We start from the raw sequence: 25,673 nt of genomic DNA, 5'->3' as shown, positions 1-25,673 counted from the left end.
GTGGAGAAGACGCAGAGGAAAGACAACACTCACGCTGCTGATGAGATGTACATGCCGAGGATCACTGTGGAGAGGAGTATGGAACTGCCTTTGTTAGTTGTTAGACAAACACATTGATTCCAGCCCAGGTCACAGGGGGACTTACAACATGTCCTGCTCAGCGTTCCCTCATGGTCAGCACCACCAAAAGAAGGTGCTGAACAGCAGCTCCGCCTGAAGCCGGCAGACAGCCTCTGTGAGGGGTGCATCAGTCAAGTCTCTGCCTCGTTGGGCGGTTAACAAGGCTTCCCCCTCACAACAAAGGGCTCCTTAACTCCAAATTCATTTTGCACAGAGAAGAGAAAAGAATCAGACATAAACTATAAGCTAAATCAAGTATCTTTATTTTTAAATATAAAAAGTGAAGGATAAAAGCAGTAAAAATTACACTTCAAGTGAATAAATTACAAACCAAATCAACTATATATTCTGGCTTTTATAAAACAGAGGAGGAGGATGGAAGCCACACAAACTACTGTGAGTGAGCGGCCCTTGGCTGTGTGGGTACCACCCGGGTTCTCCAGCCGTCTCCGCCGCCAGACTTGGCTGCAGACGCTGTCCGGGTACCAGAGCTGCTCTGCCCATCACACCGGGAGGAGCCTTCTTTGTCGCCGGGCGTGGAGAGAACCCAAGTGTGTGCCTTCAGGCGACTCTTCTGCCAGGCTCCACGCAGAAGGCTCAGCCTGAGCCGTGTTCTTCATGTTCTTCTCCTGAAAGTTCATGGTGGTAAAATGACGCGAAGGAAACATCTAGAACTTGGCCACCTCTCCTTTCTGCAGCTGTTTTACTTTCTTCTTCTTCTGTAAGTGACTTTTTTGTATCAAAACAGAAAGGGCGCATTTCCACAGTTCTCATCAGGATTTTGGGCTTCAAAGGTCCTCCGTCATGGGCGATTGTTGGGCTCTTATCACTACTGGTTGCTCCTCAACCTCATCTTCTTGAGTGGGTTTGGGTTCTCTTCTTCCAAACAAAGGCAGGAGTCCTGGGGACAGTGAGTGGAATTTCTTTCACAACACCTAACAAGATAGAATAAGAGCAAGGCTTTGCATAAATTTAAAGTGTTTATCCTCCAATACCCTCTTTGCTTCTCGCTGTTTGTTCTTTTCTCCATTTCAAAGTCAAAGCCAATAAGCACGGTGGGTGGCTTCTCTGGCAGTTTCTTAGGGAAAATGCGCCCACTGTAAAGAATTCCAGGATCCAGTTTCCGTGCTTCAAATTTGTAGACCCCCTGCTTCTACAGGATTACATTTCTTGGGTTTTCCACTTGTTTCAAGCACCTCCACCACCTCTTGCTGCATTTTTATTTTCTTCTCTGACTCTTGCTTCTGACTACTTTTTAGGATCTTCTGTATATGGGAAGAAAAACCTGGAAAGAATAGATATGTGTTTATGCATGGCTGAATTAAGTTCCTGTACACCTTATACAAACACAACATTGGCCATCAACCGTATTCCAATATAAGACCAAAATTAAATTGCACAGAAAGAAAAAAGGGGCATGAAAAATGCTGCTGCCTTGTGCCTGTTTTCCGTAACAACAACGTCAAAAGCTGTTCTGATGGACACTTCATATTCAGAGGGCCCGCGGGGTTGTGAGTGAACAACACCTGCCTTCAAGGAATGTTCTAGGAGTGTTTATCAAAACACAGGGCTGACGTTCAAGAGTCAATTGCAAGAAGTTTCACTCATACTCTTTAAAAAAAATCACAGGACATGATGTCAATCTTGCTAAATATTAGAGAAATCCAAATCAAAACTACAATGAGGTATCACCTCACACCGGTCAGAATGGCCATTGCCAAACACTACAAAGAACCAAGGCTGGAGCGGATGTGGAGAAATGCGAACCCTCCTCCATTGATGCTGGAACGTCAACTGGAAACAGTCACTAGGGAGACAGTATGCCTGCTAAGTCACTTCAGTCATGTCCAACTTTTTTCGACCCCATGGACTGTAAGCTGCCAGGCTCCTCTGTCCATGGGATTCTCCAGGCAGGAATGCTGTAGTGGGTTGCTGTGCCCCCCTCCAGGGGACCTTTCCAACCCAGGGATTCAACCCGCATCTCTTATGTTTCCTGTGTTGGCAGGTGGGTTCTTTACCACTAACACCAGCCGGGAAACCCATGAAGACAGTGTGAAGGTTCCTTAAACAATGAAAATGGGAACAAAATTACAATATTCCTGTCGACTTAAAAAAGACGCACAACCTTAAAGTTAAGAGTTATGTTTTATTCGGTGGGAAATTTTAGGGCTTCAAGCCCAGGAGACACCATCTCAAGTAACCCTGAGAGAACTGCTCCCAGGAGGTGAAGGGAAGAGCCAGTTTACACAGAACTCTGTTAGGAAGGGCAGGTAGTCTGAACATCAAAAAACTATTGTTAAAGAAAATCAGATATCCTGAGTCAAGGAATTCAGTGCTTTTCTGTGTATGGGAAGATGCAGGAGTCCGGGCTCCCTGAAATCATTCCTTTCATGCTCACCTGTCTGGGTTTTCACAGCCTGAGCTTTCTTTCCTCAGGGCTGACCTTAGAGTATCTGCAGTCTGACGGCTGCTAGAGAGCAGATATGTTTCTCCTTCCTGAGTTCTCTGAAGGCTCACTGGCTCACTGGAGGCCTGCAATTGCTGGTGACTATGACATCCTTGTTTACTGACACAGCAGGAAACAGTCCACTTCTCACTCCCTAACACCATATGCAAAAATAAACTCTAAATAATTTACAGATCTCAATGTGAGGACACTCTAAAACCCTTGAGGAAAATATAGGCAGAAAATGCTTTGTTGTAAATCACAGTAAGTTCTTTTTAGATCCACATCTTAAGAGTAACAATAAGTAAAAATAGGCCAAAGGGACGTAATTAACCTTAGCAGAATTTTCACAGCTAAGGAAATCCTAAATAAAAGAAAAAGACAACACTCAGAACAGAAACAATGTTTCAAACAAAGATCCCCACAAACAATTTTTCTCTAAAACATACAGACAGCTCAAGCAGCTCAATATCAAAAAACAAAAATACCCAATAAGAAATGGGCCAAAGATCTCAATGGATATTTCATGAAGAAGGCATACGGATGGCCATTAAGCACCTTAAAAGGTGCTCAGCATCACTAATGGTTAGAGGGAGGCCAATCAAAAGTCCAGTGAGCTATCACCTCACCCCAGTCAGAATGGCCGTCTCAGAGAACCTCCAACAATACATGTTGCAGAGGATGCAGAGAGAAGGGAACTCCCCTGCACTCTTGGTGGGAATGTAAATTGGTCCATCCGTTAGGCAAAGAGTATGAAGTTTCTTTTTAAAAACTAAACCTAGAAGTACCATAGCATCCAGCAATCCCATACTTGAGTGTGGATAGAGAGAAAACCACACTTTGAAAAGACGCCTGCAGCCCTATGGTCACAGCTGCACAGGACCATAAACAGGACACGCAGCGATCTAAGAGCGGGACACAGATGGACAGATGAAGAAGGCGGGACACCTAGACAGAATACAGCATTATTCAGCCATTAAAAGGGATCAAAGGATGACATCTCCAGCCACAGGGAGGAGAGGAGAGGTGATCACTCTGAGTGAAGGAGGGGAGACGGAGCAAAACAAGAATCATATGGCGTCACTTCTAGGTGGAATCTAAAAACAGAGACACATGAACTTCTTTACCAAACAGAAATGGCCTCACAGGCTTAAGGTTCCCAAGAAGAAGCTTACAGTTCCCAAGGAGGAAAAGCGGAGGGCAGGGAAAAATGAGCTGGTTCAGATTAACATACACACACTACTCTTTATAAAATTATCCACAAGGACCCACTGCATAGCACAAGGAATCTTCCTCAACACTCCATAGTAACTTATATGGGAAGAGAACCTGAAAAAAAACATGTATGTGTCTAGCTGTACATGAATCAAGCACCTGGAAAGACATCCCCCCTCATTCATTACTGTGCTCAGTGGCTCGGTTGTGTCCGACTTTTTGCGACCCCATGGAGCCTGCTAGTCTCCGCTGTCCATGCAATTTTCCAGGAAAGAACACTGGAGTGGGTTGCCATTTCCTTCTCCAGGGCATATTCCTGACTCAGGGATCAAATCTGAATCTCTCACATTGAAGGAGGAAACAGACAGAACAGGCTCCATCTTGAAAGCAGGACTCCATCTTGGGCCGGACTTTGAGCTATATGCCCAGTATCTATGGCAATGACATACCAACTGGAAAACCAGACACACTCCTCCCATGGAAGAGCCCCAGGGCTCATACCTAGACTCTCCATTGCCTAAAAGAATACCCTAATTATCTGTGTAACCTAATAGAATCACAAATTCTATTATGCTTACTGGGGTATGACCACAGGCCTGTTGATTATTGTCCACTGTTAACCACCTAGGCTTAAGGCATAAAAATCACGGGTTTAAGGCATATGAATCACGGGTTAACTTTGATTGTATTTTTCTTTTCCTTTGTTCAGACTAGTTGCAGAGAATTTGGGGAGGTGGGTTTGAGCACGTACACTTAGGGTATATAAGGTTTTCACAAAAACTGGCCGGGGTCCTTGGCTAAGAGGAGACTCTGCCTTGGGCCCACTGGTGTAATCAACTGCACTCCACTATCTGCATTGTCCTTCTGAGTGAGTTTGTTTCCCGGAACGCGTGGCTACAACATTTGGTGCATTGCCCGGGAAACTCACTTTGAGGAGACAAGTCCCATTTGGGACTACTCCGAGTCCTTGCAGCTTGAATCTTCTAGAGCGGGGAAGGCACCTCACCCTTCTGGAAGGATTCTGCTTCTCAACGCCCGGACCTTTCACGTTAGCAGGTAGTGGACGGCAGCAGAGGAACTGAGCGCTCAGGTGAGGAGGAACCCACTCGGCAGGGTGGAAGAGGGGGCCTGATCACCCTCCTGGGAGGGACTAGAAGGGGCACAGACCCACAGGAGCCTGGAATAGGCAGGTGGCAGCGATTGCTTGGTACACAGGTCGACGAGCATGTTAGGGCTTAGGAAGGAAATTTGTGAAGATCGTTAGGAGGTGTGTCCATGCCCTCTTGGGGAAAATTATTACCAAGCAATCACCAGGGGATTTTTAGGAGAAGAAACTTGGTCCTTGTGTGCTCGTATTCTGCCGTCCCCAAGGAGGTGTCCCATCTGCTGTGAAATTCTTGACCCCCTTGAAATTGTCAGGCTTAGAAGGAGGAGGCATTCGTACTTAAGTGAGTACAAATTGGCTTTTCCGGAGACAGCATGGGACATGGGATATTTAACCCATCTGTGTTTTCATCCACACCTGATCAAGCCCACCAAGGCAGAATGGACTTTAAAAGTTAGGGGAGAAATAGTCTTGGACCACGTTGTGTTCTGGTTCAGCCATGCTGACCAGCACGATCCCCTTTCTCCTGCTGGGATCTGGCAGGTATCACCCCAATTAGGAAGAAGGCAGAATGGCAATTTAAGTGTTTCACTGACTAGAAATATCAGAAGTACATAGGGTACTGAGAACTTCGTAGACAGAATGAAAAGGAAAAGTAGAAGAAGGTCTGAAAAGGTAAGCAAGATGAGGGAAGTGAATCTAAGACAACTGTATTGGAGTACATGATTAAAAATTTAAAGAAGGGATTTGGAGGAGACTATGGGGTGAAGATGACGCCTAACCGCCTCCACATACTCTGTGAGGTCAAATGGCCCCCTATGTGAGTAGGATGGCCACCAGAAAGCACCATGAACTTAAAAATAGTGGAAGCAGTCTATACAGTAGTCACAGGAGAGCCAGACACCCGGATCAATATCCATATATTGACTCACGGCTAGGGTTAGCTCAAGACCCTGCTACTTGGACAAGGTTCTGTATCCAGAAAGGAAAAGGAAAAATATTAATGGCACAAAAATTGACTGATGATAAAAAAGGAAATTCTACAGGATTTGGACGGGGATGACCTGCCCCCTCCCCCATACTGGATAATGACGTGACTGTGGCCCAGTGTTCCACCAGGACCAGAGGCCACCTTTATGCCCGATCCAGGGCCGGGTGAAGTTCCTGCAGCAGCCGCTGCTCCTCTGCCAGCTTTCCTGGAGATTGTAGAGCTGCCATTTGGGCAGGCTCCGATCCCAGCGATGGAGAACTCTGGTCAACCCCTCCAGAATTCCACCTCGGCTGGACCTCCTAGATTGTATCCACCTCTCCCGGTGAGTACTGATGGGGAGGGGGAAGAAAACACAGGAATTAGAGGCTGCCCGCTGCCACGGAGCAGGGGGAAAGAACCCCACTACAGATGCCCCTCAGAGAGCTACAACAGCCTCCAGCTCAGTAAGCACGTGGGCACTACCATCAGCCCTCATAGCCTATTATTACCGACCACTTTCCTCTACGGATATATTAAACTGGCAGAGACACAGTCCACCGTACTCGGGGGAGCCATGAGCCATGATTAGGCCAATGGAGACTGTTTTTTGAACCCATCGCCCTACATGGGGTGACATAATCCAACTGCTAGTCTCCCTTTTCAGCACTGAGGAAAGACACAGGTTTCTCACTGAGGCCAGAAAATGGTTAAGAGAAATGGCACCTGAGGGTACTGCAAACCTGCAGCGGTGGGCAGAACTAGCCACCCTGGATGAGAGGCCCAATTGGGACTGTAACACAGAGGAAGGGAGGGGCCACCTGGAGAGATATCGGGCGGCTATTACACAAGGTCTCAAGAGGGGGCCCGAAAACCTACGAGTATGGCAAAACCCTCTGAAATGATTCAAAGGGAAAGCAAATCACCCTCTGAGTTCTACGAAAGACTGTGCAAGGCCTGTAGACTTTATGCGCCAATAGATCCAGAGGCTGCCGGGTCTCAGAAGGTGATAAATTTAGGCTTTGTGTCTCAAGCCTACCCCGAAAATGTCAGATGGGGGGACACCAAGTGACTCATGAATTTCTATACATCCCTGAATGCCCACTATCTTTGCTGGAAAGAGACTTGCTGTCTAAATTGGGGGCACAAGTGACCCCCCCCCATAAAAGGCCCACTCTTTGAGTGGGCTCAACCACCCATTTACTCTTCCTCTTGGTAACCTCTCAAGATGAATGGAGGCTGCACGATCTCCTGGAAGGGCTAAACATTCAAGAGAGAGGGTTAACGCAACAATTCCCTGAGGTCTGGGCGGAAGACAACACCCCAGGCTTGCAAAACAAGTCCCAGTGGTCACAGAACTCAAACCCGGTACAATTACGTCAGGCCCACCTTCGGCCTGCCAGACCTTGCTAAGCCGTTTACTCTTTACATGACTGAAAATGACAAGGTGGCTATGGGAGTGTTGTCTCAGTCTATGGGGACATGGGACAGACCCATGGCTTATCTCCCAAAACGGCTGGACAATATTGCCACTGGGTTGCCAGGATGCTTACAGGTAGTTGCTGTGGTTGCCTTACTAGTCTGGGAGGCAACCAAGCTGACTTTGGGCCAAGATTTGATCATAAAAGCCCCGCATGAGGTAAACACTCTCCTGCGAGGGGACCCCCATAAATGGCTATCTACGTCCTGGATTACTCAGTACCAGGGTCTTTTATGTGAGAACCCCCATGTTACTACTGAGCTCTGTCAGGCCCTGACTCCGGCCACTCTCCTTCCTGTGGGAGAAGGTGGGCCCTCACGTGATTGCAAGGAAATCCTAGGTTATGACAGCAGACCTGACTTGAGAGACCAGCCAATCCCGGACCCAGATTGGGACCTGTACACCAATGGCACCAGCCTGGTGAAACAAGGACAACGACTGTTGGGATGTGCAGTAGTCATGGAAGAAACCATCGTTGAGGCTAGCTCTCAGCCATCACACTGGTCCGCTCAATGGCCAAACTACATGCTCTAATCTGGGCCCTCCAGCTGTCAAAAGGGAAGAAGACGAACGTTTACACAGACTCCAGGTATGCTTTTGCCACACTACACGTACACAGGGCTCTGTATAAAGAGAGAGGCATTTTGACAGCTACTGAAAAAGATATTAAAAATAAGGAAGAAATTAAGACCCTATTAGATGCTGCCTGGGAACCAGAAAGGGTTGCAGTCATACACTGCTGAGGACATCAAAAAGAGGATACCCCCAAGGCTCGGGGAAACAGATTGGCAGATAAGATCGCTAAACAAGCAGCCGAGGGCTTGGGGGTGACAAGTGAGGCCTCTATTAAAGCTCTCATATTGGCAGAGCTGCCTGAGCTAACGCTGGATTCTCCAAAATACACTGAAGCCCAAAACCAACTAGCCAAAGTGGAAGGGGCCATCAAGACTGAAAAGGTATGGTGGGAATTGCCAAGTGGCAAATTATTGGTACCAGAGGAGTTGGCACCCACTCTGGTAAGCCAAACACACCAAGCGACCCATCTAGGCCATGATAAACTGGAAGAGCTAATTCAAAAATATTTCTTGGTTCCCCGCCTCTCTTCCTTATGCAGGAGAGAATCTCAGAACTGCACTGCCTGCACACAAGTCAAGGCTGCCTCTCGGCACAGACAGAAACCTCCAGGGATTCGGCTAAAAGGCACGCTGCCCTTTGAACACCTGGAAGTGGACTTCACTGCAATGAAACCTCACCGATACTACCATTATCTGCTGGTCATGGTATGTACGTTCTCGGGATGGGTAGGAGCTTTTCCTACTCAGACTGAAAGAGCATCAGAAGTAGCCCGGTGCCTGCTTAGGGAGATAGTTCCCAGATTTGGATTTCCTACCATCATTGGATGGGACAATGGCCCGGCTATTGTAGCTGATTTAGTACAACAAGTAAGCAAAACTTTAAACATCAAATGGAAATCACGTACAGCATATAGGCCCCAGCGTTCTGGGATGGTGGAAGGAACCAACCGGACACTTAAAGAGACATTCTCCAAGTGGAACATAGAGACTGACTGCTCCTGGGTGGACTTGTTTCCGACGGCTCTGCTCAGACTCAGGATGACCCCAGGGTCCCATGGCTATTTTCCATATGAAATTGTGTATGGGAGTCCCCTTCCCGTAATAAAACAGGTGTCAACAAATTTTCCTCAGGTAGCGGGGATGAGATTTCACAGCAGGTGGAACAACTGGGTAAGGTAATAAATCAGGTAACTAAGTTTGTACAAGAAAGGGTGCTGTTCCCCCTTGGGGAACAGATTCATGAATTTGGGCCCAAGGATCAGGTGCGGGTCAAGGACTGGAAACACAACTCCTTGGCCCCACATTGGAAGGGTCCATATACTGTTGTTCTTACCTCCCTACGGCAGTTAAAGTTGTAGGTGTCACTCCCTGGATCCACCACATGAGGATGAAGAGAACATACCACACAGACCCAGAAAACGCTGAGTGGATGAACAGAGGGACCCCACTGACCCTCGAGAGACTAAGATCATCCTTAAGAAGAAGAAGGAAAAGAAGATCCCGGACGAGCCCCTTCAGGATGAAGCCACATAATCCACTCCTGCTGCTTGGCCTCATCAACGTGATTTTGAATTTAACTTCCATTTCAACTCAGGACAATGTTTTCATCTCATGGACACATTCCCACGCGGACTTCCACAACACCTCCAGCTGCTGGGTATGTGGGGCTATGCCTCTGTCTGTGATGGATGGACTTCCTTGGTGGGTGTCACCGCTCCACCAAGGAGATTTTAAACCACTCTGCTCTTTTCTGGGGCGACAAGAAGAGACTTCCTTTCTCTTGTCGATCATAACCTCTCCCTGCTCTCTTGGTGTAAGCTAGACCTACAGTCACTAGACTCGGGTCATGGGTTACATTTGATGTAAACACCAGTTTCATAGAAGAAACAAAAGCCTATACCTCATATTTAAAGAACAAAAAGGAAAAAAGCTCCCTGACAAGCAAGGGAGGACAGGCCTCTAGGTATGTTGAACGATTCTACCACGTCTGGGATGAATATTTCTGGATGACCCCAGAAAAGGGTCAATTAATTACTCTGCTATATGCTGGGAACAAAAAGAACAAAGGGTAGGGTTTGATGACTGTCCATTAGACCCAAAAGAACTAAAATATGTGGGGTGCCTATCCCCTCGAGTGAACATTCGAGGTCACATACCACCCCAACCAGTCCATCCATTGGCCAGGCTCTGATTGGAAATATAACCCTGGAATCCGCTAGGTGGCACCCAATGGAACCCAATGGCTTTGTGGGCCTAACCTTTGGCCTTGGTTACCAATCGGCTGGGTAGGCTGCTGCGCACTGGGATTCGCTTTTGCCCATGGCAGCATAAAGCCTAACCTACAACAAGGCCCGGTAAATCTACCTGATTTACATGCTAGGTGGACAAGGTCTGTGTTTCAATGGTATGAATATATTGCTGCCTTATTCGTACCTTCTATAGGGACAACAGATATTATAAAGTAGAAGCCTTGACTAATTTCACAAAACAGGCCCTCCTAGATAGTGCTAAAGCCATCCAAGCCTTAAATGAAGAACAAATCCAAATGAGAAAAGCGGTAATTCAAAATAGAATGACTTTGGACATGCTCACAGCTGCTCAAGGAGGGACCTGTGCTATAATTAAGGTTGAATATTGTATACATATTCCTGATTTATCTGGCAATGTATCAGCTGCTTTAGATGACATGAAAACCAGGTAAAAGCAATGTCAAATGAAAACATTCCTTTCTGGACTTTGGTCCTATCTTGGGTGAAGGATGATTGGCAGAAAATTATATTTACCATTGTTACAGTTGCCTTGATAGTTCTACTTTATGGACCCTGCATTTTACAATGTATTATGAACTTTGTAACCCAAAGGTTGGTGTCATTCTCCCAAATTGGCAGTTGGAGAGCCAGGGTGCAATAGATCCCTATGAGTGATGCTCATACTATGAGTTAAGAGCATCAAGAGGGGGGAATGAAGGAGGAAACAGACAGAACAGGCTCCATCTTGAGAGCAGGATGCCGTCTTGGGCTGGACTGTGGACTTTGAGCTCTATGCCCAGTATCTGTGGAAATGACTTATCAACTGGAAAACCAGACCCCCCAGATGGAAGAGCCCTGGGGCTTGTACCTAGACTCTCCGTTGCCTAAAAGAATACCCTAACTGTCTGTGTAACTGACAGAATGTACATAATAGGATGTAATCATACATTCTATTATGCTTATTGGGGTGTGACCACAGGCCTATTGATAATTGTCCACTGTTAACTACCTAGGCTTCAGGCATATGAATCGCGGGTTAGCTTTGATTGTATCTTTCTTTTCCTTTGTCCAGACTAGTTTCAGAGAATTTGGGGAGGTGGGTTTGAGCACGTACACTTAGGGTATATAGTTCAGTTCAGTTCAGTCGCTCAGTCGTGTCCGACTCTTTGCGACCCCGTGAACCACAGCACGCCAGGCCTCTCTGTCCATCACCAACTCCCGGAGTCTACCCAAACCCATGACCATCAAGTCGGTGATGACATCCAGCCATCTCATCCTCTGTTGCCCCCTTCTCCTCCTGCCCCCAATCCTTCCCAGCATTAGGGTCTTTTCCAATGAGTCAACCCTTCGCATGAGGTGGCCAAAGTATTGGAGCTTCAGCTTTAGCATCAGTCCTTCCAATGGACACCCAGGACTGATCTCCTTTAGGATGGACTGGTTGGATCTCCTTGCAGTCCAAGGGACTCTCAAGAGTCTTCTCCAACACCACAGTTCAAAAGCATCAATTCTTTGGTGCTCAGCTTTCTTCACTGTCCAACTCTCACATCCATACATGACTACTAGAAAAACCATAGCCTTGACTAGACAGACCTTTGAGGCAAAGTAATGTCTCTGCTTTTAATATGCTGTCTAGGTTGGTCATAACCTTCCTTCCAAGGAGCAAGCGTCTTTTAATTTCATGGCTACAATCACCATCTGCAGTGATTTTGGAGCCCCAGAATATAAAGTCTGACACTGTTTCCACTGTTTCCCCATCTATTTCCCATGAAGTGATGGGACCAGATGCCATGATCTTAGTTTTCAGAACGTTGAGCTTTAAGCCAACTTTTTCACTCTCCTCTTTCACTTTCAAGAGGCTCTTTAGTTCTTCTTCACTTTCTGCCGTAAGGGTGGTGTCATCCGCATAGCTGAGGTTATTGATATTTCTCCTGGCAATCTTGATTCCAGCTTGTGTTTCTTCCAGCCCAGTGTTTCTCATGATGTACTCTGCATGTAAGTTAAATTAGCAGGGTGACAATATACAGCCTTGACATACTCCTTTTCCTATTTGGAACCAGTCTGTCGTTCCATGTAAGGTTTTCATAAAAACTGGTCGGGGTCCTTGGCAAAGAGGAGACTCTGCCTTGGGCCCGTCGGTGTAATCAACTGCACTCCACTATCCGCATTGTCCTTCTGAGTGAGTTTATTTCCTGGAAAGCGGGGCTACAACACTAGTCTTGCAAGTCCCCACTTTCTGAGCCTAGACGACCTACGTGATCTAGACTTTGCAAGGGGAAAGCTGAGTTACAGAGGCAAAAGGAGAAGGAGGTTATGTAAAATTTTAACTTTTCCTCTTCAACACTACTAGGGAATTACAAATTAAAAGCATGAGATGTCACACCACACCTATTAGGACTACAGACCTCCAGATGTTGGACAGTACCAACTGCTGGAAGGTGAGAAACAGGAGCTCCCCCTCGCTGCTGGTGATGTGCACGCACAGCCACCTTGTAAGACAGCTGGGCAGTTTTTTCTACAGCTAAACAATGGGATCCAACAATCACGCTTTCGTTATTTAGTCAACTGCTTTGAAAATCTATTTCCAAATTCAAGCAAGGATACAATTATGCACAGCAGCACTCTTCATAACAGCTGAAAACCTGAACAAGTCAGGATACCCTTCAATAGACGAATACACAGGCAAAGTGGGGTACATCTGTGTAAAGGCAAGCAGAACATGCCGCTCCAAAATACGACTCTCTGGCACAAAGGTTATTTCAGTCTAATGTGTTTCAAAAAAAGGAACCTTGGAAAGCTAAGTAGTAGTTGTCCTTTTGTGAAGGACATCTACAATAGGGAAATCTCCGTATTTAAGGGCTGTCCCTTTTCCCACCAGAAATAGGCAGATGATTAAATCTCAAGTAGCTCTTATCAATGGACAAGTCCTGACTTCAATCTGCAAACCACCATACCCTTCTTTACGTGTTTTGCTGAGAGCCTGCCACAACTGGCTTCCCCCTTCTCCCCCAGGTCTTTTGTTTGTGTCTGAAGATGGCATTTAAGGTGATGGCTTTGGACATTTAAGGGAGTGACTCAGTTTTCTTGGTTAACTTCCATATATACAGGAGGTATCCATGCTATTAAACTTCTGTTTTTCTCCTGGTAATCTGTCTTTTGTTTGTTTTTTACAGGAAAATTCTCAACTAACCACCTAGGTTAGAGGAAAATTGTTTTTCCTCCCATACACATGCAATGAATACTGCTCAGCAAGAGAAAGCAATGAGCCATCAACCCATGGGAAGAAAAGAATGAATCTTACCTGACATATTGTTGCAGAAACCAGTACTCAAAAAACCAAGCACCACACTTAGAGAGTCGGAGAACTCAGGTTTATCATGCCGGCAGCTCCGAGGAGTTAACACTCCAAGCTCTGAGCCCCGAACAAAAGGGCTACAGAGTTTTTACAGACAGACTATGGTGGGCAACACTAGCTGTTAATAGGCTGGTTTAAACTGAGGGGTTTCTCGTGCATGGGAACAGCAGTCAAGATGGGCAGGGGGGTGCCTGACCTGGACAGGCACGGTTAAGCAGGTGTGCGGGCGAGGGCAGCTGCAGAGGGCAGGACAAGGCGGAGTGAGATAAGCTCCAGTTCCTATTGTTGTGCGTCCCCGCTTTCTGAGACTACGTGACCTACGTGACCCAGACTTTGCAAGGGGCAAGCTCAGTTACAGAGGCAGAAGGAGCAGGAGGTTATGTACAATTTAACGTTTCCTCTTTAACTGTAGGACGGAAAGCCTGTCCCTACGTTTGTGTCTGAGCCCACGGATTTGTATGGCCCAAAGCGTAAACATAATCTACTCAGCTTTAGCTATTGTGGATGCAGCAGTGGGATACACACTATGACATTGCATCTAACCGTAGCAGTGTTGCGGGGAGAAAGCCGACTCTGACTCCATGTTGGAAGCTCTTTCTGTGACTTGTAACTTGCTTTTTGTTGTTTTTATTATTATAATCATGCTCAGTGGCTTGTCTGGAGGACCCTACCCCTCTGCTTGACTGTAAACTAAAATGCCTTTGTTCAGCTCATGGAGGGATAGTTTGTCCCTGCCCGCACCCCTTCCAAGGCTGGACATTCCGTGGGAGATACTTTGCAAGACTGAAGGCCCTTTCACTTTACTTCCCCACTGCCTCTCCCTCTCTATTCTGTGTTTTGACTTTAGTTCCTCATTGCTTCTTTCTCTCTTATCTATAAAAGAACCTGGCATCCAGACCCCAATAAGGCAGTTATTTTGAGGTGCTAGCCTGCCATCTTCTTGGTCTGCTGGATCCCCAATTAACGTGTCTTCTTTGCCTCAACACTTTGTCTCTCGGCTTCATTGGCCTATCGTGCAGCCAGCGGAGTGAGCCTGGACTCGGAAGAATAGAAACACACGTAGAGAAACCTCAGTGTAAGGATGGGGCAAAGGCGCTGGCTCAACTTTGGAAATAAACAGAATCTGTAGACTAAAGGCAAAATGTACCTTTCATAAACAAGGGCTTATTTAATGGGGTTCTTTCCAGGGTGCAGTAGCTAAGAAACCTGAAACTTCTGCACGTGTCACCTGGAAAGGAGCAACGCACAGATAAACGGCAGATGGTGGGAGCCAGGCTCCTCACCGTGAGGGTGAGAAGTTACAGACAAGCAGGAGGACGGCCTCTGCCCTGGTGACCCTGGATCTGGGCTTCCTGGGAGGATGATGTGGGGAGCTGACTGGCCGGGGAAACGCACAGACCTCTGCACTGGGAAGGCCCTGCACAGGCAGGAACCTCACACCCCATCTTTCCCCCCATATCCGCTGGAAACACTCAGCCCTCCATGGTCTGTGAGGTGCAGCTTTTTAGACATTCTTACCCCCATGCAGGCACAGGAGTGTGAGGGTCTTGCTTACCCCTAAGCTGTCCCAGAACCCAGGCCCTGGAGGCTGGAGCCAGGATGCGGGTGCCTGGGCCTCTGACCAGCAGCTGGTGGGAAGGAGGAGACCAGTCCTGAGGGCAGGAGCTCCCTGACGACTGTGAGCCCCGGGGCCCTGATGGGGCTCCTCCCCAGTGCAGACACGGGTGGGGCCGGCAGTGGTTCTGTTTCCACCTGGGACCCTTCGATGAAGCCACAGCACCACAGAGCTCTGAAGTCTCCTGATGGTGTTCCTAATTCTGACACAGTGGTTATACAAAGGAATAAGAAAGTGAAGTTGAGCTCCTGACAACCATCGCTATGGGCTCTGCGTTGGTTCCAACAGGATTGCAGTCATTGCACAAGGTCTGCAGGAACCCCTGCCCCCTCCCAGCCTTTCCTCTTCCTGTGATGATTCCGGTGGCATTTCCAGCCTGGACCCCTCTCCCAGGCCAGATGCACTGGCCCAACCACTGCATCCGCATCTCATCTTGGGGGCTAACAGGCCCCTCAGAGGGCTGAGATCCTGCTGCTCCCACCCCCAGAAGGGGGTCCCCCTCTCCCCAGTTGCTGAGCCCAGACACCCAGGCCCTCCCAGGCTCCCACTTCCTTGTGCTCCAGCAACTGCCAGCTCCTCCTGCAGAGCCTATGGCCAGTCCCCACACTAATTCCCTTCTACCTCCATAGCCCTGGCCCAAGCCCAATCCCTCCAACAGGCCCCAACCAAGCTCCCTGACCCCAGGGGGCCCTCTCACACCCCAACTTAACGTTGTCTTCCTGCAGCATAAATGAGATCATGACTCTCTCCCCGCCATGATACCCCCAAGGTTTCCCCCTTTGGCTGGGGTGTCTGGCGGGAGAGGCATTCGCCAAGGCCCTGAGGGTTCCAGGCATCCCCACTAGGCTGCTGGCTCCTGGTTTCCTGGACACTGAGCACCCCAGCAGGACAAGGGACACAGCACCGCACCCCAGAACCGCTCACCCCAGCAGGACAAGGGGCACAGCACCGCACCCCAGAACCGCTCACCTCAGGAGGGCTGGCGCTGCTGCTGCCTGGTCGAGGAGAGCTGAGAAGGGCTGCCCAGCTGGGACACAAGCGTGGCAGGAGCGGCCCCTCCCTCTGCCGTCACATCACCCACGAGGGACTTGAGGGAAGGAGGGACTGAGGCACGTGTCAGCTTGTTCCGAAGCAGGACATTACGGGCTCAGTCATGTGCCCCTAAATTCACATTCTGAACCCAGGACACCAGGATATGGCTGAATTTGGAGAGGAGGTTTTGAAAGAGGTGACCAAGGTAACATGCTGTCACTAAACACTGGAAAAGCAGGAACTAAATACACAGCCATTCCCTTCTCTGGGGGATCTTCCCAACCCAGGGATTGAACCCTGGTCTCCCGCATTGCAGGCGGATTCTTTACCAGCTGAGCCAGCAGGGAAGCCCAAATACACAGATCAGCTTCTCACCCACCTGGACAGTTTGTTGTTGTTCAGTCGTTCAGTGCGTCCGAGTCTTTGCGCCCCCATAGACTGCAGCACGCCAGGCTCCCCTGTCCTTCACCATCTCCTGGGGCTTACTCAAACTCGTGTCCATTGAGTCGGTGATGCCATCCACCCAGACAGTTACTTAATTTTAAACAGTAAAGATGCAATCGGCTCGGTAGTTGACCAAGAGGGCTCCAAGGCAGGGCTCACCTGAGCCCAAGAAACCTGGATGAACACGATTTTCCCTAAGGCTCTGGTCGCCCTGGAAACCAGAGAGGGGCGTGAAGAAGTGCTGCCCCTTGTGGCCATTCCCCATAACAACAACTTCAAAACCAGGGCGGCCGGGCTCAAAATTCACGAGGTCTGCGGGGCTGTATATGACACCTGCCATCAAGTAATGTCGCTGTGTAAATCATTGGAAAATAATTTAAAACAGGGCACACTTTCAATAAACCAATTTCAACTGGTAAGTTGTACTCATACTGTATAAGATCAAAAAAGCGCCTGCGCAGACACTCCGCCTAACTAACTAGTAAAGGAAAGGAAAGCATAACGACCAGGACGAGTCACCTCACGCTGTCGGGAAGACCAGCGTCAGAAAGAGCTGCTGGGAATAAGCCCTGCAGAGCGCGTAGGGAAAACAGAGTCGTCCTTCAGTCTTTATTGGGATGTTAATGGGTACAGGAACTACGGAAAACAGCATAGAGGTTCCTTTAAGAAATCCAAGCATAGTGAAACTGTAAGATCTGGCAGTCCCACTCCTGGACTTAGATCCAGAGAAAATCAGAATTAGAAACGACACATGCGCTGCTATTTTCAGGGCAGCACGATTCACACAAGACACTGGGATCCATCACACTGTCCACTGACCAAGACATGAACACTCAGTGATACACCTCTTCACTGGAACCCTACCAAGTTATACAAGAGAACAGAATAATGCCAATGACCGCAGCGTGGACGGACCAATGACAGGGGTATTCTATCAGTTCCTACAAATGAACTAACTGACACAACAGAAACACACTCACACACTTACAAATCCAACTTATGACACGACCCAGTGACTGAACAACAACAGCTTGAAAAGCTGTGCTATGGACACTTAATATTCACAAGGCCTGTGGGGCTACAATGAAAAACACCCATTTCAAGACATATCCAAGGACTGGTCATTGAAAAAGAATTCAAAACTTGGAAGACCTTCAGGAAGCCAATTTCGAGAGGAAAGTTTATATTACACCTTTGTAAAAAAGTCACAGGAAAAGATGTCAACATCCCTAAATATTAGAGAAACGCAAATCGAAAGTACAAGGTATCACCTCACACCGGTCAGAAGGGCCACCGTCAAAAACTCCTCAAACATTAAACGCTGTAGCAGGTGTGATGAAAAGGGAACCCTCTTCTACAGACGCTGGAAGTGTAAACTGGGGACAGCCACTATTGAGGGCAGGGTGCAGGCTCCTCAAGCAATGAAAACAAGAATGAAATGAGAATACTCCCTGAGACCATGCACAAAACTAAGTTTCAAACGGCTCACAGATCTAAATGTGATGTCAGATACTACAAACCTTTTGAGGCATATACAGGCAGATCATGCTTTGACATAAATCACAGAAGGTTCTTTTTGGATCCACCTCTTAGAATAATGAAAAACCTAAAATAAACAAATGGGACCTAATTAACTTTCAACGCCTTGGCAGAGCAAATGAAACCTAAAACAGAAGAAAAAGACCACCCTCAGTATGGGAAAAATATTTGCAAAGGAGAATACCACAACAAACTCATGCAAGCAGCTTGCGTGTATATATATATATAAACACACAGCAAAAAATGGGCCAATGACCTAACTGGACATTTCTCCAAAGAAGGCATAAAGAAGGTCATTCATCAGATGAGAAGATGCTCAGTGTAACTCATTATTCTAAAAATAGATAACTCAAAAGTCCAATGAGGTATCAACTCACATCGGTCAAAATGGCCATTTAAAAAAAATCTGCAACAATAAATGCTGGAGAGTGTGTGGAGAGCAGGTAACCCTCCTGCGGTGTTTCTGGGAATGCAAACTAGTACATCAACTAGAAAGGACAGTATGGAGTTTCTCTTAAAAACTCAACAGAATCACCATAGGGCCCTGAAATCCCACATCTGGGCATAGATTCTGAGAAAAACAAAATCTTGAAAGACACCTGGACCCCTAGGACCCCAGCTGCACTGGGTACCATGGCTAAGACAGGGAAGCGACCCAAGTGTGAAAGGACAGATGCATGTAGGAAGAAGATGGGGCACTTATACAGTAATACAGTATTACTCAGCCACAAAGAAGGATGAAATAATGCCATTTCCAGTCACAGGGAAGAAAGTAGAGGTGATCAAATGAAGTAAACTAAGGAAGACAGTGAAAGACTAGTATCATATGATATCACTTTCACGTAGAATCTAATAATGGATACAAAATGAATGTCTTTACCCAACAGAGACAGACTCACAGACCTAGGAAAGAACCCATGATTACCAAAAGAGAAAGGTGAGGGGCCAGAGGAAATAACTGGCTCATATTAACATGTGCACCCTGCTATTTATATAATAATCCACAGAGAGACTGTATGGCACAAGGAAGCTACTCGACCCTCTGTAATAAGCTATATGGGAAAAGGACCAGTAAAGGAACGTATGTCTGTCTTTGTATAACTGAATCAAGTTGCTGTATATAGGAAAGGAAAAAAAAAAAAAAAAACCACAACATTGTAATTCACCTACATACTCCAATTCAAACTATACTTGAAAAGAGAGAAAATGCCTACTCCAGTCCCCTTCGGCACTGACAACCTGAGCTGCTGTCAGATCTCCGGAGCCCGAGCAGGCTGGGGCCGAGGCTGGGAAGCCCTGTGTCCGAGGGAGCGGAGGAGAGTATCCCGGCCCGTGTGGCCAGCCATCCGCTCATGGACCGGAGCCCCTGCGACCTCTTCACGGGCCCGCGGCCTCCAGGTCCTGCAGAGGAAGCGGGCCCACTGCGCCCCGCGGACGGTGCAGCCTCTGCGCTGCGAGAGCTCCAGGAGTCCCCGGGGCTCCCACCTCCGCCTCCTTTCTTAGGGTCCGCCCACCTACGGTGACAGCACAGGGCGCAGAGGATGGCTTCAAGAACTGAGATGTGTCCCAGGAATAAACTGTAAGGGGAAGAAGTCATGAGGCAGAAACAAGCCTTTGGTGATTCCTCCCGCACTTTCCGCTCTGACAACCCGGGAACAGCCTTTTCCTTAAGGCTCGGGTCGCCTGAGTGAACCAGAGCCGGACATGAAGAAATGCTGCTGCCTTGTGGCGGCTTCCGGAACAACAATTTTAAAACCAGAGCCGATGGGCTCTTGGTTGTTCAGTGGCTCAGTCGTGTCTGACTCTTTGTGACCCCACGGAGTGCAGCACGCCAGGCTTCCTAGTCCTTCACTGTCTCCCAGAGTTTGCTCAAACTCATGTCCATCGAGTCGGTGATGCCATGAAACCATCTTTTCCTCCGTCACCCTCTTCTCCTCCCACCTTCAATCTTTCCCAGCATCAGGGTCTTTTCCAAAGAGTCAGTTCTTCACATCAAGTGGCCAAAGTATTGGAGCTTCAGCAACAGTTCTTCCAATGAATATTCAGGACTGATTTCCTTTACGATGGACTGGTTGGATGTCTTTGCAGTCCAAGGACTCTCAAGAGTCTTCTTCAACACCACAGTTCAAAAGCATCAGTTCTTCAGCGCTCAGCCTTCTTTATGGTCTAACTCTCACATCCATACATGGCTACTGGAAAAACCACAGCTTTGACTATATTCACCTTTGTCGACAAAGTGTTGTCTCTGCTTTTCAACACGCTGTCTAGCTTTGTCACAGCCTTCCTTCCTGGGAGCAAGTGTCTTTTCATTTCACGGCTGCAGTCACCGTGCACCCTCCCCCAATTGCTATGCTTGGCGTTAGCCTGGTGCGTTAGCCTGGCTACGGCGCTTGGGGTCACAAAGAGCTGGACACGACTGAGCAACTAAGCACACAGCACAAGTTAGACATATGCGACCGAGTTTCCTTTTGACTCTATTGTATGGTTCTGAAAGCACTCTGATAAACCAGGATACAGGTATAGTACTTAGGAGTACAAGAGTACCTGGTATAAAGACTTGGAAAACTAATCTAGCTGGAAAATACTTTGATTTGGCTAAATTCCTATTGATAGTGGCCAGTTATGTCACAGAAGGTGACAAACCGGTCTGGTTTGCCCAAGACTGTCCCAAATATTTGGGGTATTGGCCATCCAGAAAGTCATTCTCAGAGCACTGTGTAATTAGTTGAAATGTCTTTTACATCTATATAATTAATAAATTATCCTCCTATCTCTTTTTTTTTGGCAGTTGACTTATTGAAGAAGCTGTGTTTATTTTGCTGATTCATCTTCACGGTTTATAACAGAATTCCACAAAGAGAAAAAGGAAAACAGAAGGGAGAAAATATAAATGAAATCTAAAATAGTGTTGCTTCTTTAAAATACAGTCTGGCAGTTTCTCAAAAAGTCATACATAGAATTAACATTTGAGCCACCCATTCTATTTCCATGTGTATACCCAAGGAAACTGAAAACACATGCGCACACAAAATCTTGTACACAAATGTGCATAGCAGTATTAGTCATAATACTCCAGTACTCTTGCCTGGAAAATCCCATGGACAGAGGAGCCTGGTAGGCTGCAGTCCATGGGGTCGCGAAGAGTCGGACATGACAGAGTGACTTCACTTTCACTTTTCACTTTCATGCATTGGAGAAGGAAATGGCAACCCACTCCAGTGTTCTTGCCTGGAGAATCCCAGGGACAGGAGAGCTGGTGGGCTGCTGTCTATGGGGTCGCACGGAGTCGGACACGACTGAAGTGACTTAGCAGCAGCAGCAGCATAATACTCCAAAAGAAAAACCTAAATGTCTATCAATTGATGAATGCATAAGTAATATATGCTATATCCACATATATATCCATATATGTAATGGACCATCATTCAGCTGTAAAGAGGTATGAAGTATGGGTCCATGCTATCAGACAGCTGAACTCTGAAAACAGTGTGCTGAGTGAAAGAAGCCAGACACAAAAAGCCACATAGTGCCCAGGGCGCTGTTGGTCATCACTGCGACAAGTGACAAAAACGACAACGCTAGAGCTTGCACTGTTCACCACTGAATCACCAGCCCTTTCCCAGCCGTCCCCACAGGAGTGGAATGTCTGGACAGAGGGTGGGAGACGGTGTTATTACTCTGTCCCTGCAGAAGGTTTTACTGCTCTTCCGCGTTTGCAGATGGAAGAAGGCTGAGGTCCAGATGACTGTGACCAGACCAGTTAACCACTTTGGGCTTCATCAGGTTTCACTGGTAAAATGGGAAATTGGATTGAGCTGTTTAAATCACTTTTTGAAGAGAATCCTTATTTATAAAATAGATAAAACTGCTGGTGCTGATTGAAGGGGGCTGGGAGTGCAGCCCCCCACTCCGTCCCTAGCTCCTCAACCATGGCTCTGCCCCTTCAGATGAAAACAGCAGCTCTTCCCCATCTGAAATCCGGGGTTTAAGTCATGTTAGGCACTTTTCTACACTCATGCAATTATGGTTTAATATTTAATTAAAAGATACACTTTGCGTTTACTCATTACACAAGCTCGCCTCTGTCCCATCAGCCTTGTCGAAGACTCAACCCTCCCTTTCTGAGAATCGCCTCCCGTTTCCTGGAGCCTGTTTACTTTGGCTCCACTGTCAATTGGTCACCTGCAACCGGGGGAGAGATGTGCTCAGAAGTTAAAGACGTTGGGTGAAGCTTCGGTGGGTACAGGTTGGCAGTGGCCCCGGCAGTGAGGAGACTCAGCCGCTGTGGACCTGAAACCCAGACGTGTGCTGCTGCTGCAGAAGTGCCTGCTCGGTGAGCAGACACGTTACATTCCCAAGTCCACAAAGAGCAGAGACAAAAGCCCTGTACACTGCTGACTGTGTAACTGGTTATTTCACAGACATGATGCTAAAACACAGAGTCATAGTCTCAACAGAAGAACAGTAGGAGGTTTCTAACCTTTGCATCATGTTTGTTGGCAGGTGAATTATTTTTTTTTAAAAGCCCTCTCATCTTAGGGGCCACTGACATTAGCTAGGACCCTGATAATTTGTGAAAATCTTGAAAATGAACTATATGAACCAATAGCCTCAAAAGTGATACTTAGATAAATAATATCATGCTATATAAAAGCAAAAGTATTGCTTAAGCAGGCAACATTCTTAAGTCTCAGTGAGTTACTGGAATGCCTGTCTGGGTACTCTCTGGAGACAGGAACTAGCCAGACTCCTGAGGGCAGGAAGGAGCACTCCTGATGAGCCCCTGTGCACTTGAAATCCGTAGACTGCAGCAGTGCTCCTGGCTTTTGGACTCTAGATCAAAATACATGAGTTGTCACTCTTGATCCCACTCAGAGGTTTCTTTCTCCAGAATTTGCAGGTGTAAAGACCCATAAAAGTCATGATGTAGATAATTCTAAAGGCGATTAGAGCACATTTCTCTTTAGTCACCGACAGTGTCTACAGGCAGTGCTTCTATTTTTGCTGAAGAGCTGATGAAATGTGCTGCAGCAGATGTTTCTTTCTTCTACATACTTTACTGTAACGATATTCTCATTATTTCTGAAAGTTCCCTTTAATTTAATCTTATCAACAAAGCTGATACTTAACAAGCACCTACTCTGCGCCAGGTTCCAGAAAGCAAAATGTTTTGTACTTATTATTATTCACCTACAGAAGGAAATGGCAACCAACTCCAGTATTCCTGCCTGGAAAATCCCATGGACAGGGGAGCCTGGTGGGCTGCAGCCCATGGGGTCGCCAAGAGTTGAACACGACTGAAGCGACTTAGTACACATTATTCACCAAATACGCTGACAAGGCCACAAGAAAGTGTTCCTCATGATGAGACTTCAGCTGAGAAATGCTGAGTGACCTTCCAGGACCACTCAGCTGTTAGAGGCAGAATCACTGCTTAGATCTGGATCTAACAGCTACCAAACACAGAAACGAACTAGCAGAATCAGCTTATGCTCAAGACTCTGTTCAAGCCAATGATTCTCTTTCTAAGGAAAATCTTCACATGAATTTAAAACTTTGAACACTTTTAGAGTGCCAGGCAGAAATCTAGAGCTGAACCGTGCGTGAGCTTACCAGCTGGTTACTGCTGCCACCACTAACCCGGCCTGTTCCTGCACAGCCTACACTTGTGACCAAGGCTCATCCTGGCAGAACAGGTCTAGAGACATAAGAAACAGACTAAAGAAGTGCAGTAAGGGCCCTGACTGTCTAGGAAATACTGGGGTGGCAGACAGCCATCTCTGCCTCTTCAAGAGTAAAGAAGAAATCTATTTGGAGTCAGAGTACAATGCCTAGAATGAGTGAGAGATTACATCACACTTGGGGGCTTCTATTCCAGAGGTGTGCCAACAAGGAAAGTGGCAAGAGGGACGGGAAATAACTGAGACTGGATGTGAAGCTCAGGCTAAAATGATACAATAGCTGCACAGAGCAGGTCTTAGACCAAAAACAAGTCCTAAAATAAAGCCCATTCCCAACCACTATGTCCATTTCTCTGCTGGAAGATGTGGGACCCATAGCTTCTACCATGGCTCAGCTAGTTTGTGACCAGCCGTGTTCAAAAGAAAGAAAAATAATGTCTTGGAAATGGTGCAGTGGGGTGATTCTGGAAGCACTGAAGACCACCTTTGTTAAGCAAGGCCAAATGAACATCGAAACTTAGAAAACCGATCGATCAACTATTGACTATCTTACAGTCAGAGATCGAAAAGTTTCAGTGGCTCATAATTCTGCCATGATTTCCCCCCAAGCACAAATCATACATACTGGTGTTTGTAACCACAGCTTTTTCTTCTGTTTTTGGTGGTGATGGGAGTAGGGGGGTGGGGGTGCTTTAGGTCCACCAAATGTTTCAACTTTATTTTTTTCCATGATTTTTTAACATAGCGGCCTTTGTTACTTCAAACACTGTGACTTTTCTTTTCTCTTTTATAAGTAATAATGTATAATAAATTTTGAATTAAAAATGCAACAAATCTAAAACTCAATTCTGCAGAAACAAGATACACAAAGGCACTCTTATCTTCACTGTTCCTTGCAGCAGCCCTCACCGGGCACACAGCACCACCAGTGTATGCAGCCACTTCTCATGGGCTAAACCCTGAAATCTCTGTAGGTCTGGCCATCCTTTTCCTTCTTCACAGTAGAAGATTGTCTTGTTTTAATCTCAGTGAGAGGGTAATAAATGTAGGCCTAATATAGCTATGGCCTAGATGCCTCTATTTCCAGCAAACTTTATTTTATTGTAAATATTACATCTAATGTACTGGAGAAGGGATTGGCAAACCTCTTCAGTATTCTTATCTTGAGAACCCCATGAACAGTATGAAAAGGCAAAAAGATAGGACACTGAAAGTTGAAATCCCCAGGTCGGTAGGTGCCCAATATGCTACTAGAGAAGAGTAGAGAAATAACTCCAGAAAGAATGAAAATATGGAATCAAAGCAAAAACAACAGCCAGTTGTGGATGTAACTGGTGATGGAAGTAAAGTCCAATGTGGTAAAGAGCAATATTGCATAGGAACCTGGAATGGTAGGTCCATAAATCAAGGTAAATTAGAAGTGGTCAAACAGGAGATGGCAAGAGTGAACATCAATGTTTTAGGAATCAGCTAACTAAAATGGACTGAAATAGGCTAATTTAATTCAGATGACCATTATATCTACTACTGTGGGCAAGAGTCCCTTAAAAGTAATGGAGTAGCCCTCCTAGTCAAAAAAAGAGGCTGAAATGCAGTACTTGGGTGCCATCTCAAAAATAACAGAATGATCTCTGTTCATTTCCAAGGCAAATCATTCAACATCACAGTAATCCAAGTCTATGCCCCAACAAGTAATGCTGAAGAAGCTAAAGTTGAATGGTTCTATGAAGACCTACAAGACCTTCTAGAACTAACAGACAAAAAAGATGTCCTTTTCATAACAGGGAACTGGAATGCAAAAGTAGGAAGTCAAGAAACACCTGGAGTAACAGCAAATTTGGCCTTAGAGTACA

The 25,673-nt window shown here is 46.7% G+C and overlaps 1 long non-coding RNA gene across 1 annotated transcript; it reads right to left on the bottom strand.

The window, feature by feature from the left end:
* Positions 1–367: 367 nt before the first annotated feature.
* Positions 368–18,970, bottom strand: LOC145538037 (uncharacterized). The gene is made up of 2 exons (XR_014076609.1): positions 16,536–18,970; positions 368–1,405 (listed from the first exon to the last, which is right to left on the bottom strand). It is a non-coding gene; the product is annotated as an uncharacterized LOC145538037 (long non-coding RNA).
* Between the last annotated feature and the right edge of the window lie 6,703 nt (positions 18,971–25,673).

Source organism: Giraffa tippelskirchi, chromosome 1, assembly GCF_054371585.1.
Source record: "Giraffa tippelskirchi isolate mGirTip1 chromosome 1, T2T-mGirTip1v1.2.pri, whole genome shotgun sequence".
In the NCBI taxonomy this organism is placed as follows: Eukaryota; Metazoa; Chordata; class Mammalia; order Artiodactyla; family Giraffidae; genus Giraffa; species Giraffa tippelskirchi.
The sequence above is the reverse complement of the archived record's forward strand: the minus strand, read 5'-3'. Positions and strand labels throughout refer to the sequence as shown.